Source organism: Protopterus annectens, chromosome 17.part0 (genome assembly GCF_019279795.1).
Source record: "Protopterus annectens isolate FY-2018-M chromosome 17.part0, PAN1.0, whole genome shotgun sequence".
Taxonomy (NCBI): domain Eukaryota; kingdom Metazoa; phylum Chordata; order Ceratodontiformes; family Protopteridae; genus Protopterus; species Protopterus annectens.
Genome location: NC_056751.1, coordinates 68,573,389 through 68,589,628, shown reverse-complemented (window position 1 = coordinate 68,589,628; position 16,240 = coordinate 68,573,389). Strand labels below are relative to the sequence as shown.

General features: G+C 40.4%; 1 protein-coding gene across 1 annotated transcript in view; it reads right to left on the bottom strand.

The window, feature by feature from the left end:
* DNAH6 (dynein axonemal heavy chain 6) overlaps nt 1–16,240 on the bottom strand; it is a 5,071,261-nt gene that overhangs the window by 1,548,755 nt on the left and 3,506,266 nt on the right. The gene's annotated exons all lie outside the window — the stretch shown is intronic.

Here is a 16,240-nt window from a genome sequence, read left to right as displayed (position 1 = left end):
ATAGCAAACCTATTGGTAGATAAATTCAGCTCCAACTTTACCCCTCTCCTTCCCTCAACCTTCCCACAGGAAATACCATCAACTATAACACCCCCTGCTATCACTAGGGAACAGGTCATTAATGCTGTCTCTAAGGCCAAGAACACTGCATCAGTGGGCCCAGAAAATATCCCAGGATGCCTTTTAAATACCATGAAACATGACCTATCAGGCCCTCTAGAATTGCTATTTAACTGTAGCCTCCAAACAGGCTTTGTGCCTCATGAATGGAGAACAGCAACAGTCATCCCTCTGCACAAAGGTGGGCCATCTACAAATCCTGGAAACTGCAGACCCATAAGTCTCACTAGTCTTATATGTAAAACCATGGAAGGAATTATTATGGAAATGATTAGTAGTGATATAGTAAACCTCCAGACACTAGACCCAACCCAATTTGGTTTCGCCAAGGGCACTTCATGCCTACTCAGCTTGGTGGACTTCTTTGAGAAGGTCACCAAAGCAATGGATGAGGGCAAAATGGTTCACACTGCCTTCATTGACCTGGCCAAGGCATTTGACACAATACCCCACTCAGGCATTGTTGACAAACTCAAGAGGTTAAGTAAAAACCCGTATGTCTCCCAGTGGACAGCCAACTGGCTCACAGACAGGACCCAGGAAGTTAGAATTGGGGAGTCCACCTCTACAAAGACACCAGTCACAAGTGGAGTCCCTTAGGGATCAGTCCTTAAACTGCTCCTTTTTGGCATTTACTTCTCTGAAGTCTAAGCCAATGTTAATAGTTTCTGGCTGTCTAAATTTGCAGATGACTGTAAATTAGGAGCTGTCAATGAATCCCACACTGACACAAATGTTCTTCAGGAAGGGATGACACAGACAAATAACTGGTATCAGAGCCATGGACTAAAACTAACTGCCAAGAAATGCATAATAGTATCTTTTTTGAAGTCGATCATCCATGGTAACTGTCATATTGACAATACACCCCTTAGAGTCGACCCAGTAGTCAGGGAGTTAGGGACACACATAAGCAATAATCTAGTCTTTGACCTTCATGTGTCTACAGTAGTGAGGAAATCATTCTTTGTTGTGCAACTTATAAACAAAAGTATGGCATCTAAGTCCAAGGAAGTCATTGTTCCACTGTATTTGGCATTCATCAGATGTATCATTGAGTACAATAATAGGGCCACAGAGGTTCCTCACTAAAAGAATACAGGGCATAGGTGAAATGTCCTGTGCAGACTGCCTCAAGGTCCTATCTGTATTTTGTCTCCTATAGGCTTTTGAGGGGAGATCTATGCCTGGCATACAGGGCATTGTTAGACCCAATTCTGATTTGCCTCCTGCATGTGCACAAAAGAAACAGTTCCAAAATTACCCATTCTAAAGACTTAAACCTTGCCTGTGATATAAGTAGGACCTGCTGGAGATACAGGTGTGTATCCCAGAGACTACTCCATCTCAGGAACAGGCTCCTCATCCATGTGAAGCAGAGTTCCTCCCAGGTTCAGCTTGGACAATTGGATGGAGAACAGGAAATTAATTCCTGGTTTGGCACCTATGTCTCTAATGGACACAGGCAACCTGTAAATGGTTCACTTCCTAAGCTCTTGCTTACACTTATAAAGGGTATCAGAACTTGTCAGAGATTTGGGATGTGTGGTTAGGCTTAAAAAGGCTTTTGTGATCATTAGCATAGTAAACACCTATGAACCTATGAACTGACTTTATATGACAGGTGTAAGACTTACCCTGATGGAAGGGCTTAGATGAGCCCCTGTGCGAAGAGTCAGGGTGGGATTCTGAGCTCTGGAAAGATGGCTTCCTTATCCTGAGGTGACGGAAATCGTGGTCTCAATTGACCAAACTGCTCCTCTACAAGTGGACACATACATGCCAATAATGATAGGGGACCAGGAAATGTGAGCAATCCAAGCTGGTGACAGTAGCCCATGTAGGCATGTGTGTAGGAGCATACACATACCAGAGAAGGGCATAGAATGCACCTTCAGTGATGTTGGTGCTCCTGTCATCTACCAGAGAGTGAGAGACCTAATCACAAAACCCTTCATAGCTCCCTGTGTGATGGCTCCCTAAGGTGGGAGAGCAGACTGATTGCAGGTGGGGGGGGGGGGGGGCAGAAATTCCATATCCAGTTAGATTTCCCCAACTTGACATCCCATAGTCACTGACAATCTTTGATATTCACCAACCAACATACTTCCATTCATGAGTGAGAATCTTTCAAACAAATTGCAGTATAATGCCCATCTGGTACCATCCAGTTGGGAGTATTCAAAGAAAATACAAACAAAATAAACGTTTACATTTCTGTTTCCATCTGGTCATTATGCAATGGAAAAGCTAATAATTTCATTATATACTAATTAAGTCATAAATTTTTATCACAGGAAAGTCATTTGCAAGCTGACAGTTACAACACAGTTTCTATGCAAACTCCTGCTTCAAAGGAATGGAAACCCCATAATACGTCAAGCTACTATATTTGGTACCAAAGTGTAGCATGATTATTTCACTTTGTATACAGTAATATCTGTTGCCACTTGCCACATCAGCCAGATTACATACCCACTAATTAAATCCAACACCTTTCGCAAACAGCATCAGTCTTGTAAACCACTCATACTTTACCATAATTAACTTCAATTATACTTTATACCAAGGAAAATCAACTAGATAACTACCATACCATACCAGAAAACACACTGGGGGAAATTCATATATGTAACCATGAGGTGCACATGATGTACACACCTCAAGGTAACTTTTTCAAATTCAAAGACAGCCCTAATGCCATGCTTTACTGCAAAGATGTGCAGCTCTGTGTTGGGCTATCTCTGCAGCCCTACTGTATGCTAATGAGGAAGTTTGGTGGTGAGACATATGATAATTAGCCATGTTCTCTCGCCTTTGGATCCACCTCCAGCAAAGTATCTAGATTAGCATGGCCACTCCTATCACGCCAAAGCAGTGAAGACAGCTAAAAGGCAATGTTCATCCATTGCAGTAGAAATGACTGCTGGGCAGTTTAATGTTTATATAGTGTTAGAAAGTGTGTGCGTGAGTGTATGTAAGGGGTGTATGCATTTGTATCTGCCTGGGAGATAATGATAGAGGAGCTAGTGAGGGGGTCAAGAAGGTTTGTGCATGCATCTGTGAATAAATGAAAGCATGAATGTGATGGGGTGGGTAAGGGACTGTGTATATATGTGTGTGTGTGTGTGTGTGTGTGTGTGTGTGTGTGTGTGTGTGTGTGTGTGTGTGTGTGTGTAAGTTAAGGCTGGGGGGGGCTGTCATACCTCCACACACACCTAGACTAAAGAGCATAAGTCTACAACAATGGGTCGGGGGACCAACAGTCATTAGGGACTACTTCAATACGTAGATGGAGAGAACACTGGCTACCAATCAGTACATAAGATTTGTGCCATAAAGGCACTTAAATAGTACAGGGATTGTAGGTGGGGCCTATTAAACCCCAAAGAGTAGTCTAAACTATTTTGCCATAATGGCACTTAACAGTACAGGGACCAGAGTAGGGAGGAACACTGGACATCATGGAGATTATTCTAAACTCTTGTGTGGTAATAGCACTTAAACCAGTACAGGATTTAGGGGGTGCAGGGATCTCTGGACACAAAGGAGATAACTGTAAGCATATGTTCCTCAATGGCTTTAAACAAGTACAGAGAATGGGGTGGGGTGTAAGGGGAACACTGGACACCAGAGATTAAGGGATTTGACATGGAACTGTGACCCTCCCTGATGGCCTATGGTCAGAAAATAGGACATTGGGATATTCGGTCAACATGAGGACAGGTAAGGGGACAGTAGTGTGTGTGTGTGTGTGTGTGTGTGTGTGTGTGTGTGTGTGCGTGTGTGTGTGTGTGTTTGAATATGTACTAGTGTGTGGGAGAGTGACAGGAGTGAAGGATGGATGTGCGTACATGATGCGGCTGTCATAGTTAAATACCATGGAAGTGCTAATTTGCAAGTTGAGGTAGTTAACTGCAATTCATAGACATCCAAATTTGACAGCATTGATGTCTTTCCTCAACATGTCTATCAATCACAAACTCCCACATCGCATTAACATGACCTTTTTATCTTGGCCCTTATCTCGAAATGGTAGGGCTATTATGAATCCACAGGATCATTAATCCCAGTCATTCTCAATCCCCTTATTTAAAAATATGATATTCTAGTCAGACCATACTTATATTACAGGTAAAATTTCCCTTAATGTACCATGCATTTAATATGATAGGGTTTGGCATTATAGCTTCACAACTAATTCTCTCCACCCTTTGTCAAAAAAAAAACAGTATTAAAATTATTGTTGTCCTCTCAAACTGTACTATGAATTAATCATAGTTAGAGCTTTCAAATAGTTTGAAAATTCTCAGAAATAAAAACTGTAACAGTCATAATATCTTTACATTCTAGCAAAAGAGTAACATAAATATCAACTATGGTGGGATTTTCGTATTTTAAAGATTCTAATACACAAACATCAAAAGCCCAATTTCACCATTTAAAAACAGTCTTGAATAAACTGTTTAAAAAATCTACTTGCTAAGAATGTATGACACTACAGATTTCTTTTTCTGAGCTCTTTTTCCTGCTGTACCTGTTGATCACCAAGCCTGACTGTCACACATGTCTATTTGCTCCCCATTCTGGGTATTCTCTAGTAATAATGAAAGCTGTAGGCCATCATACAGGCAGCGGTAAACATAACCACACTGGCATCCCATTAATGATGACATATTTAGTTCTAACTCCTTATCTTGGTGGGGGAACATACAACCTGCATCAGTGTGGGGAATGCAGTGCCCTGCTACATGGAGGTGTATGATCCAATGCACTCACAATGGGCAGCACCACCCTCTCATCTGACAGACAGTGGCACTGGAAGGTCCCAGGTTACCCCTTCTTCCCAGGATGGGCACTACATCCACCCCTGACAGCTCTGTCAAGCACCAGATCTTCTAAATGATGTCAAGTCACCTGATCTTTAGTCAGGACTTTATCCCTCTGTGGCACTGGAACTGGCATTCTCTGATCATACTGCTTTATAATTTTCTAAGTGCACCATCATTATACTATTCATTCAGAATATTTTAATAACATTTATAAACATCATCAAAGTTAATATTGCTGGGAAAGAGATGAATGATTCAAAAGATTCTGAACAGAAATTCTGAGTGTCTCAATTCAGTTGAAATAGAAACTTGCTTTGCATTTTGTAGTGTATTCAATATAGCTGATACTTGGAATAGATTGACTTGGCTGAAGATTTGATTTTTTTTTTTTTAATTTACAGATATACTTAAGGATAGCCAGAGCTCTAGCAAGTAGCATCTGGCTTCAGTGAGACACACTCTTGTCATAGCAGTGAGGAGACAATAGTCCACATATGGGAACAAGAGGATCCCTCTGAATCTCAGATAAGCTGTGATCACTGACATGTACTTGCTGAACATCCAGAAGGCTGTGGTGGACCACACCACAAAAGGAGGGGGTGTATCCATATTCATAAAGGATACCCACACCTACAGGTTGGTGGCAATGCACAAAGCTTCGGAAACCATCCAGGTGCAACTAACCATAGGCAAAACTGCTCTACAAGTTGTAGCATGCTACAGGCCACCCTCTCAAACTCAGGAACCCCACACAGCCTTCCTGAAGACACTGGAGGGTATAAATGTATCTCCAAACACCATCATATTGGGTGACTTCAATTACCCGTATATAGACTGGGAACATTACTCAAGCCCTAACTTTCTAGCCCAACGGTTCCTGGAGTTCATAAATTCAAATGCCATGGAACAGCTAGTCACTGTTCCCACGAGAGGAGAAAATATACTAGATCTCATTGTCACAAACATGGGGACAAAATGCTCCACACTGGAAGTATATCCCTCATTGGTGAGATCTGATCATAAACTAATCTCACTGGAAATCCACATCCCGCCCCCCCCCCAAAAAAAAAGACCACAGTGAAGAACTTCTCTAAAGCAAACTTCACACTACTCAAGACTGGTGTGGTATCCTTCAAGGCCCTTGAGCCAGAGGCAACCACAACCGGAAGCCCTTACAAATGCCTTCTATGAACACCTCCAGGACTGCATGGATCAGGCAATCCCAAATAAAACCAAGACTCTTTCCACAAAGGGCAAAAGTCCAGTCTGGTGGACCCCAGCCATTAACAAACTTTACAATAAGAGGAGAAAGCTATTACATGATAGAACAAAATCCATAAAAGGGAAGTCACCCCTGATCATTATTAGTAAAACAAATATGAGCACTCATAAAATCAACTAAGGCCAATTTTGAGAGAAAAATTGCCATGGATTCAAAGGACAATCATAAGGCCTTTTTCAGCTATGTTAGGAACCTGGGTGGAAACTCCCAGATATGCTCAGAATTAGTCCAAAATGATACAAAATCACTGAACCCACAGACATTGCTAACATACTGGCAGACAGGTTCAGTGCAAACTTCACCCCTCTCCCCTAAAGGAGAGATAACTATCCCAGCGTGTAGCCTCCCAGACATCTCAAATGCGCAGGTGAAAGCTGCTCTCTCTAAAGCTAAAACACAGCATCAATGGGACCGGATGGTGTCCCCGGCTGTGTGCTACACGAGCTAAATGAGGAATTAAACCCGCACATAAGGCAGCTGTTTAATCTCAGCTTTACCACAGGATACGTGCCCAAGGAGTGGCGACGGCAACTGTGGTCCCACTCCACAAAGGCGGTGCCTCACGGACCCTGGTAATTACCGCCCATAAGCTTAACAAGTCTAGTCTGCAAAGCTATGGAGAGGATCATAATGGAGCTCATAAACAAAGATATAGGGGACTTGCAGACATTGGACCCGACCCAGTTTGGCTTCAAGGGAAGATCATGCCTTTTGAACTTGGTCGACTTCTTCGAAACAGTCACCAAGGCCATTGACGAGGGAAAGGCAGTCCATACAGCCTACCTTGACCTTGCAAAGGCTTTTGACACAATACCCCACTCGGGTATTGTAGAAAAACTTACCAGCTTAAATGTAAACCCATATGTCACAAGATGGGTTGCAAACTGGCTTAAGGACAGAACCCACAGGGTTAGAGTTGCTGGCGCTATGTCAGACTCCAAGCCGGTCACAAGTGGTGTCCCACAGGGCTCGGTCCTTGGCCCCTATTGTTCGGCATCTACTTCTCAGAAGTACAGGCCAACATGGGAGGACTTTGGCTGACAAAGTTTGCAGGCGACTGCAAACTGGGCCATAGTGGAAAGTGCATCGGACACGGATATCCTTCAGAAGGGACTCACGGAAACAGATAGCTGGTGCCAGAGCCATGGCCTGAAGTTAAACGCCAAATGTATTGTCATACCCTTCGGGAAAAACAAGGTAACCCCAAGCTACCATATAGGTGGCAATCCACTAAGCACAGAAGAGGTTATCAGGGACCTGGGGACCCAGGTTGACAGTGGCCTTTCTTTTGACACTCACGTTGCTAAAGTGGTTAGAAAGACCTTCTACGTTGCCCACCTGATCATGAAGGGATTCACATCCAGATCTAGTGAGGTCATTGTTCCCCTGTACTCTTCACTTATCAGACCAATGATCGAGTACAATGCCCCATTCGGGATGTATCTCACCCGACATCTGCAGCAATTGGAGAGACCCCAAAAGTTCCTCACCAAAAGGATAAAGGGACTCCAAAATCTGTCATATGCTGCCAGATTGAAGAAACTCCAGCTCTATTCAGTCGCATACCGTCTGCTCAGAGGTGACATGTGCCTGACATACAAGGCCATGTCCAACCCGGAATTAATGGACATGCTCCACCTCAAAATCCAAATCCACCAAAACCACTAGAGCAAGTGACTTAAACCTTAGCACGGATATAAATAGGACGTGCTGGAGGGATTGATTTATCACTCAGAGACTCCCTATGCTGTGGAATAAAATCCCGGTCCATGTGAGGCAGAGCACCTCGCTGGCTCTGTTCAAGAGAAATCTTGACCTGTGGATGGGAGATCGTAGGTTTACCCCGGGAATCATCTCTGTGTCACTGCTGGACAGAGGCACAACAAACTAATGGGCACAGTATTTTTTCATATAAGGGGTGGCGTAAGCCACAAACATTTGGGCTAGGCTTATAAATGCCTTAGGGCAGATAGCCTAGTATAAACCTATGAACCTATGAACCTATGAAACCAAAGGGCAAGTATTTGAAATGTAAATGATTTACTCCTAGCCAGAAGTGATAAAATTACCTGGATGTCTTCGCTATCTTAATGTGGAAGTAAGTATCCTGGAGATCTACTGAGCATGTCCAAAACATTTGCTTTCAGGCAGGGCAAAATGACCTGCACTGTGACCATTCTGAAAGGGGTCTTTTTCATGTGAAGGTTTGGACCACTGAGATCTAGAAGGGGTATGAGGGCCCATTATCATATTTGGTACCAAGAAAAAAATCTTAAATAAATTCTGGGCCCTCTGTGGTTTGGTGGGACCTTTTGGACGGCTCTTTTTTCTAAGAGAGAAAAATAATTTCTCCCTTGGCTGCTTTTCAGTGGTGGAGTAGAACATTTGGGGTGGCTGAGATTAGGTGGGGTGGTGGATTAGAAATAGTACACTATAGCCTCTGAATATTATCCTTCTAACTCAAGAATCTTGCATGTTAGCCATCACACAGTGGAGTGAAGAGATAACCAACCTTGACTGCCTTCAGAGGAGAGTAGCCGGGAAAGTCTTATGGGGTGTTAGTACTAACATAAAAACAGCACCTGAAATCTGTGATTCTGGAAACCATCTTGACTCCTAGGCCAAGGTCCATTAAAGGGACTTTCTCTGCCATGGTTGCTCCTATCTAAGGTGGAGTCAAAGGGTTGATACCAGTATTTCCTGAATTATAAGAATTTGGAGCCCTTCAGATTCATACTGTAGGATCTTTGATGGGTCTCAAATTTGACACCTGTGGTAGACAGTGTCTGCCCTTCCTGCTCACACATCAATAATTTTTCTTTAATGGAAGGACTAAAGAAGGAGATTCTTCCATAAGGGGCATTCCTGAAAGACACATTAAACATATCTGCAAAGTCACAAATCAGGATCCATTCATGCCATTTCAGAGTAATACCTGTGTCCACCACTTGTGATGTTCCATCAGCAGCTTTATGTACGAGACACATGGAGAGGGAGGCAATGTTCAGCATCATTCCAATTGGATTCTCTAACTGCTTTCTAGACTCTCATGTGAGTGGCTTCCATTAAATCTCTTTTGGAAGTGGTTCATGTGTACGGCATATATCAATACTCTCTAAACATATCCAAAGCAGATGTTCACTTCCCTATTCTAGCCATTACCCTAGACTCCATTTTGGGTGGATGGACAGCAGCTACATCACCAGACAGCTTTCAATTACAGGCTGCTGCTACAATTAAAGAATTTACTAGAGGTCCCTTGGACTAGTGCTGTGTATCCGTTGATGGGTGGAGAATTGTGTAGGGGTTCATGTAGATGTCTTTGGGGAATCAGGTTTCTGCCATGCTGTTCTGGTGGTCTAAGCTAGCAGACAGTCATCAGGATGAACTAACCAAGAGGTAAAGAGTGTAGAATGATAGGAGTCAAACAACACCTCCTTAAACTGACAGGATGGGTCTGTAGGTCATGATCCCCACTGTCTCATCAAATGGAGGATATTGCCAAATGTGATGTCCTCTGGAGAGGATTAGGGGAACCCTCTTAATAGTCCAAGTCTGTGTCAGATGTGACAGACTCATTACAGGAGTCTCTGCTGTACTCTAGCATATCTTCTTTCTGGGGACATCAAGAGGGAGAATCCAACTCCTCAGAAGACTGTGAAGGAGCCTGTATAGGCTATATGTGTCTATGTGTTTTGTTCTGACCTAGGACATTTGATGAACAAGCTGTTGTACACATAAAAGGGTGTCAGGAGCAGAAAACTGAATCCAAGGTGCTCTCTAGAGGAGGAGGCAGTCATTCTCTCCATAACATTGTCAGTCAACCCCAGCTCTGTCCTGACCAGTCAGTGTGTCTAGTCCCACCAAAGTGGACATAAACAACTCCAGGAAAGGAAAGGAAACCCCAATATTAAAAGATCAATGCCGATGCTTCAAAAGTCAAAGACTCTGACATTGAAAAGTAAAAAAATTGTTTGGTCCGATGATAATGCTAAATACCCAGCACTGAACTGTCAGCTCCAAGATTCAGACAGTGTTGATTGTCTTGCTATTGACCGAATGAGATGCAAAATGACCAGCACTGAAGTACCAGTCATTCCTGGACACATGGCTTTCAGATGATGCCTTGGCTCCAAAAGCAATGATGTTTAGACATGGACTGGGGAAGAAGCAAGCTTGGCAGAAGATCTGCCATCAATATAGAGGGGGATGGAATAACATTCATATCAGTCTGTGCCTTCAAAAATGCCCTCATCATCCATTCCCAATCTATATCGGAGATACTCCTGAAAGATCTGAAAGTCTGTAAAGAAGAGGCTAAAGGCATTCTGGGGATGAAAGATGGTAGTTTCTTTTCTGAAATGTAGTTTATGAGACAGGTCATGGAAAATAATCAGTTACGAGTCCTGAATGTGGTGGAGGTGACACTAGCTGTGGAGAAGAATGAGGAGTAAAATCCAATCTTTGTGCTTTCTAATCTGAAGAAAGGCCAGTATCATATGCCTTCCTTTTCTTGGATTCTGAGCTACTGTTTTCTCTCTTACGTTTTCTTTCTCATTCATGAGTTTTCTGTAGAGAAAGAACTCAAGAGGAAATAAGGCTTAAAGGATATTTTTTTTTCTATCAGCCTAGGTACATGGCCTGAAGTTTTACAAACTAAACAATCAGTACACCACTCGGAGATTACAGACATCCTGTTTATGGCCACAAACAGCAGATTTCCTGAAGCTCTTTATGGGCTTGTCAAGTTTGTTCTTTGTAATAGTAAACAACAAGTAAACAAACTATAACAGTACACAAGAAACTGTTACTAGAATAAGTACACTACAAGTATAAGAAATGACAGTACTAATTAAACCCAGTACATCTGTGCATGTTCTACTACTAAACTGCTATCTATATACACAAAAGAACGCACGCATGCACACACACACACACACACATACACACATATATATATATATATATATATATATATATATATATATATATATATATATATATATATATATATACGTATATATATATATATATATATATATATATCTTACATATCACATTTATTTAATGAGGGATATTGGTAGACCTTCTGCACGCACAATGTGAAATACAATAAACCTCCAGATAAGGAACAGCTAAAGAAAAATATTTACATATGATACTGGCCTTTCTTCAGATTAGAAAGCACAAAGATTGGATTTTACTCCTCATTCTTCTCCACAGCTACTGTCACCTCCACCACATTCGGGACTCGAAACTGATTATTTTCCATGACAAGTCTCATAAACTACATTTCAGAAAAGAAACTACCATCTTTCATCCCCAGAATGACTTTAGCCTCTTCTTTACAGACTTTCAGATCTTTCAGGAGTATCTCTGATATAGATTGGGAATGGATGATGAGGGCATTTTTGAAGGCACAGACTGATATGAATGTCATTCCATCCCCCTCTATATTGAAATGTTTGTGGGAACAACATATGCAGAATAATATTCAGGAGGAGGCATGAGGTTTAAGGGAAGGCAGAAATTGAACGATTTAAGTAATTTTTTTTATTTGCCAATGTATGTGTGCTTATGTCAAGTGATATTTTAATAAAGGTGTTAAAAAACTATACATGTGTGTGTGTGTGTGTGTGTGTGTGTGTGTGTGTGTGTGTGTGTGTGTGTGTGTGTGTGTACATGTATATATACAAAGACATGCATCTGGAGCATTTCTCCCCGGGCCTCCGCTGAAAATTGGCTTTGTTCCAAGTCGGACTTTCCCGGTTAACAAATGTTAAATAAATAAATAAATTATATATATATATATATATATATATATATATATATATGTGTGTGTGTGTGTGTGTGCGCGCGCGCGTGCGAGTGTGTATGTTTGTGTGTACAGTATGTATTTAGCTGTTTCTTTTCTGGAGGTTTACTGTATTTCACATTGTGTGAAATATATATTATATATAACACACGTGCACACACACACCCACACACACACACACACACACACACACACACACACACACACACACACACACACACACACACACACACACACACACACACACATTTTTAAAATTGCAGTTATTGAGACAATTGTTCTTTTCAGATAATGAGAGGAGTTTTTGTTTGAACAGATGTCCTATAACTGGTATAATTAGCTTTAATGTACATCATTTACGTAGGCTGTGTTTTTTTTTTTTTTGTCAGAAGCAGAATGTCTTCCTCTGTTGGTAAAGGCAACTATATGCTGCATTTTGAGACAGTTTTGCAGTCAATGAAACATTCAGTGTTGAGAATGTTTTTGATACAATCTTACTATCATCAGAACAATAGTTCTCCTCAACACACACACACGTGTGCACAAGCAAGTACATCCACCCATCTTAATGTGTGAGCCTTCATTACATTAGTTTTGGAAAGGCAAAATAAAAGTTTGTATACAAATCACACACACACGTGTGCACAAGCAAGTACATCCACAAATCTTAATGTGTGAGCCTTAGTTACATTAGTTTTAGAAAGGCAAAAGAAAAGATTCTATAAAAATCACACACACACACACACACACACACACACACACACACACACACACACACACACACACACACACACACACATACACTTTAATGGCTGTCCTTTTATTATGTTAGCTTTGGAAATGCAGAAGTGAAACTGGATAAATAAGAAAGATTAACCTTAAGGCATTTCATTTTTTCTGAGTCTGTACAAAAACATTTATAAAGACTGCAAGGCTGCAATTTTCCCTTCTTTTTAGTTTCTTAAACAGTTTGATCAGTAGTGTTAAGTACTGTAAATGTTATTATATTAAATGTGATTTTGTTTGAATCATTAAAAGGTCCTGATTAGATGGAAATTATGTTGCTCAACCATTATAGCTCCCAAAAGCAAAACCCGATTTAATGACTGATTGTAGTAACTGTTCAAATGTCAATACCTTATTTAAATGATAAACTACTTCTAACTGTGACCTTTTATTCAACACACTTCCCATAATAACTTATATAATTAGGATTAGACTCCTGGACATGTCTGTGGGTACAAAAACAAAGCAGGCCTAAGGTCATTAGGGGAAACTCATTAATACTGTATGATTTTATAACTCAGCCTTATACATTTCATCTCCTTAGCAATAACTAAACTACACGAGGATGGCTGAATTTTGTAGAATCACTATTTAGCTCCTACAATTGAAATACTAAGAAATAAGGACTAAAATACAGAAAGGAACTTACAAAAATATCTACAGAAAGACTAAAAAAGTTAAACTGCTAACATCTGTTTGGTAACTTAGAAATGCATATGTTATAATTACATTGTGACAGTAAGGAAAAAGGAAATAAATACCCAAAGCTTCACTAAGGAAGAAAAAAATACTAATCAGAAATTAGTAGAAGAGATATGTTGTGAGTTCATGTGCACCAGAAAGCTAATGGATGAAGAACAGAGATTATTAATCCTGAATAAAGCTTCTGCACAAACCAAAAGACAATAAGAACTTGTTTTTTCATAGATTAATTATTCTTCAAAGGGCACTGAATTGCATTTAAATACAGCAAACTCACAGAGACATGAGGGCTCTTTCATAGTGATGCGGCTAAACCCTAACACGCTCAGTCTTATTTTTTTTCCAAACCAAACTTCTAAAGATATAAGAAAAATTCTGTCAGACAAGCAAAGAATGCACAAAAACAGAGTCTGCAGGAAAAATCACCTGGCTTACTTGGAATGCCAAGTGTTTTCTGATGTAGAAGACCTACATGCCTATCATGCCTCCAGTCTGCCTTCACCTTTAAAATTGCACCAATATGCATTTTATATCAACTACCAAAGCCTTTAATTTAGTTAACTATAAAACCACGGTGGTGCAGCAGTAGCATTGTTGCCTCACAGCAAGAGGTTCTCCTGTTCGATTCTCAGCTGGAGTGCCTTCTGTGTGGAGTCTGCATGTCCTCCCAATGGTTGAGTGGCATTTGAAAGACATGCGTAAATGGGTGTGCCTTCGTTGAAGGTTGGACGTCGGGCTGGCAACTCGGCACCATAAAAACCTACTGCCAATCATTCGCGGACTGGGAAAAGCCGAAAAGACAACATAAGGAATTTCTCAACTCTGTGAAGTTTGTTGGTGTTAGTACATTAGCTGATTTAAAAACTAATTCTCAATTGTCCCTATTTTGTAGGGACACCCCCAATGTTTCTCAAAGTTTTGTTCCATTCCTCCTAAAACTGGAAATCGTTTTGAGACTTTCTAAGACAATAGTGACAACATTTAAAATGTATCCCTAATTTGGGGCCTTTTCCTTAGTTATTTTTTTACTTTTTGGAAAAGCACCTAACCCTAAATATTAAAAGGAACACTCAATCCAAATGGGATTAACTCTTTCTTTAATGGTTAATATTTAATCTGGGGTGCTCTAAGACTCTATTCTGAGTTCCTGCTTTTTCAGTTTTGACTAACCTCAGAGCCTTAGCACTGTATTCTGTAAGCAGATGGCCCACTTATTTTTAGGTTCTGTACTTTACAACTGCTCATTAAAACTGATCTATAAATGGGCCTAGACAGTCTTTTAGACTGGTTACAAAGTAAACAATTAATAATCAGATGGAGCACAGCTGAGCCTTGCTCAGAGGGACCCCATTAACCTCAAACAGGTTTCCCCTGACAGTGAATTAGTCATCTTTATTGAGGAGGAAAGCTGAGATAGTCATTTCATTTAAGGTGCTAAGAATTTATTTGGACTCCTCTATTATGATGTAGCCTGTCTAAGATCAGGATAAAAATACAATTAAGAGAAAGCTATTCTAATACTGGCAAGAGGTGAAGTAAGGACATAGATACATTTCTGTTAAAACAATAGTTATGTTTATTCCAAAAAAATAAATAAAACGTTGATACCACGTGGTTTGAATGTGGATATAAATTGGGAAAATCTAATATGAAGGTGGGAAATTTTTTTTCAAGGTTTTAAGCACATTATCATTAGTGGCTGAGATTGCTAATATACCTTTTCCACTGACTGAGGGTAGGTGTTTCTGTGTTGTCAATTAGCACCAGATGGCACTTAAGTGCAAAAAGGTTTCTGATCTGTCAGTCTTTGGAAGATTTGTTGCTGAGCATGCCTACAGTATATATAAGGAATAAACAGATGTTTTATTTATTTATTTTGTTGGTTAGTCATTAGTAGCTCATTTATTTTGATAAAGTTTGGATTAAAGTGTGGTTGTTGTAACATGTCTACATGCACAGGAATCTCTGCTGCTTTTAGGAGTTTTCAGCTGTGGATGTTTTTTTCCCCTTATTTGCTGATGTTGTTGCTCAACTCTGTATGCTGATCAACATTTCAGCAGGTAAGAGAGCTCAGCATGGTCAAGTGCACTACACCATCTGGTTCCTTAACTTATGTAGTAGGTACTAAACACAGAGTTGGTGAAGTGCCTCTGAATTGCATATGATCCTGGTGGTTGTCATTCTACATTATTGCTCCACACATAGAGCATTGTGGCTACACAACAAGGTTAAGCCTGTTTACAGATTATTATAGGTATTTGTACTGTGTACCAGCCCTACTTCTTGTGGAACAATGTTCATGAATAAAATCATTTTTCTTGATTCTTTAACCTTACATGGTGTCACTGTGAATAATATCCAAAGATGGTGTTTTCATTTAGTCACAGTTTTACAATAATGGTCACTCTTCATTTGTACTGTTTCTTCTTCATGCATCCTCTAATATTTTGTTTTTGTCTTGTTGCTTTTTGTTTTTTGGTAATGTGGGACATTGCATCTGTTTCAATGTGTTTTGTGCTACGCTATCTTGATTGCTTTACTTTGTTCTTCAATCTAATGCGTAGCTTATTCTGTAACTATACTTAGTGAATTTGTATGCTTTAGTTGTCAATTACATTTGTTTGGAAAGTGGCTGAAATAGGTCCTTTTAAAACAAACTCTTAATAAATAAAAAATAAATCTCTCAGCAGTACTAATGATGCA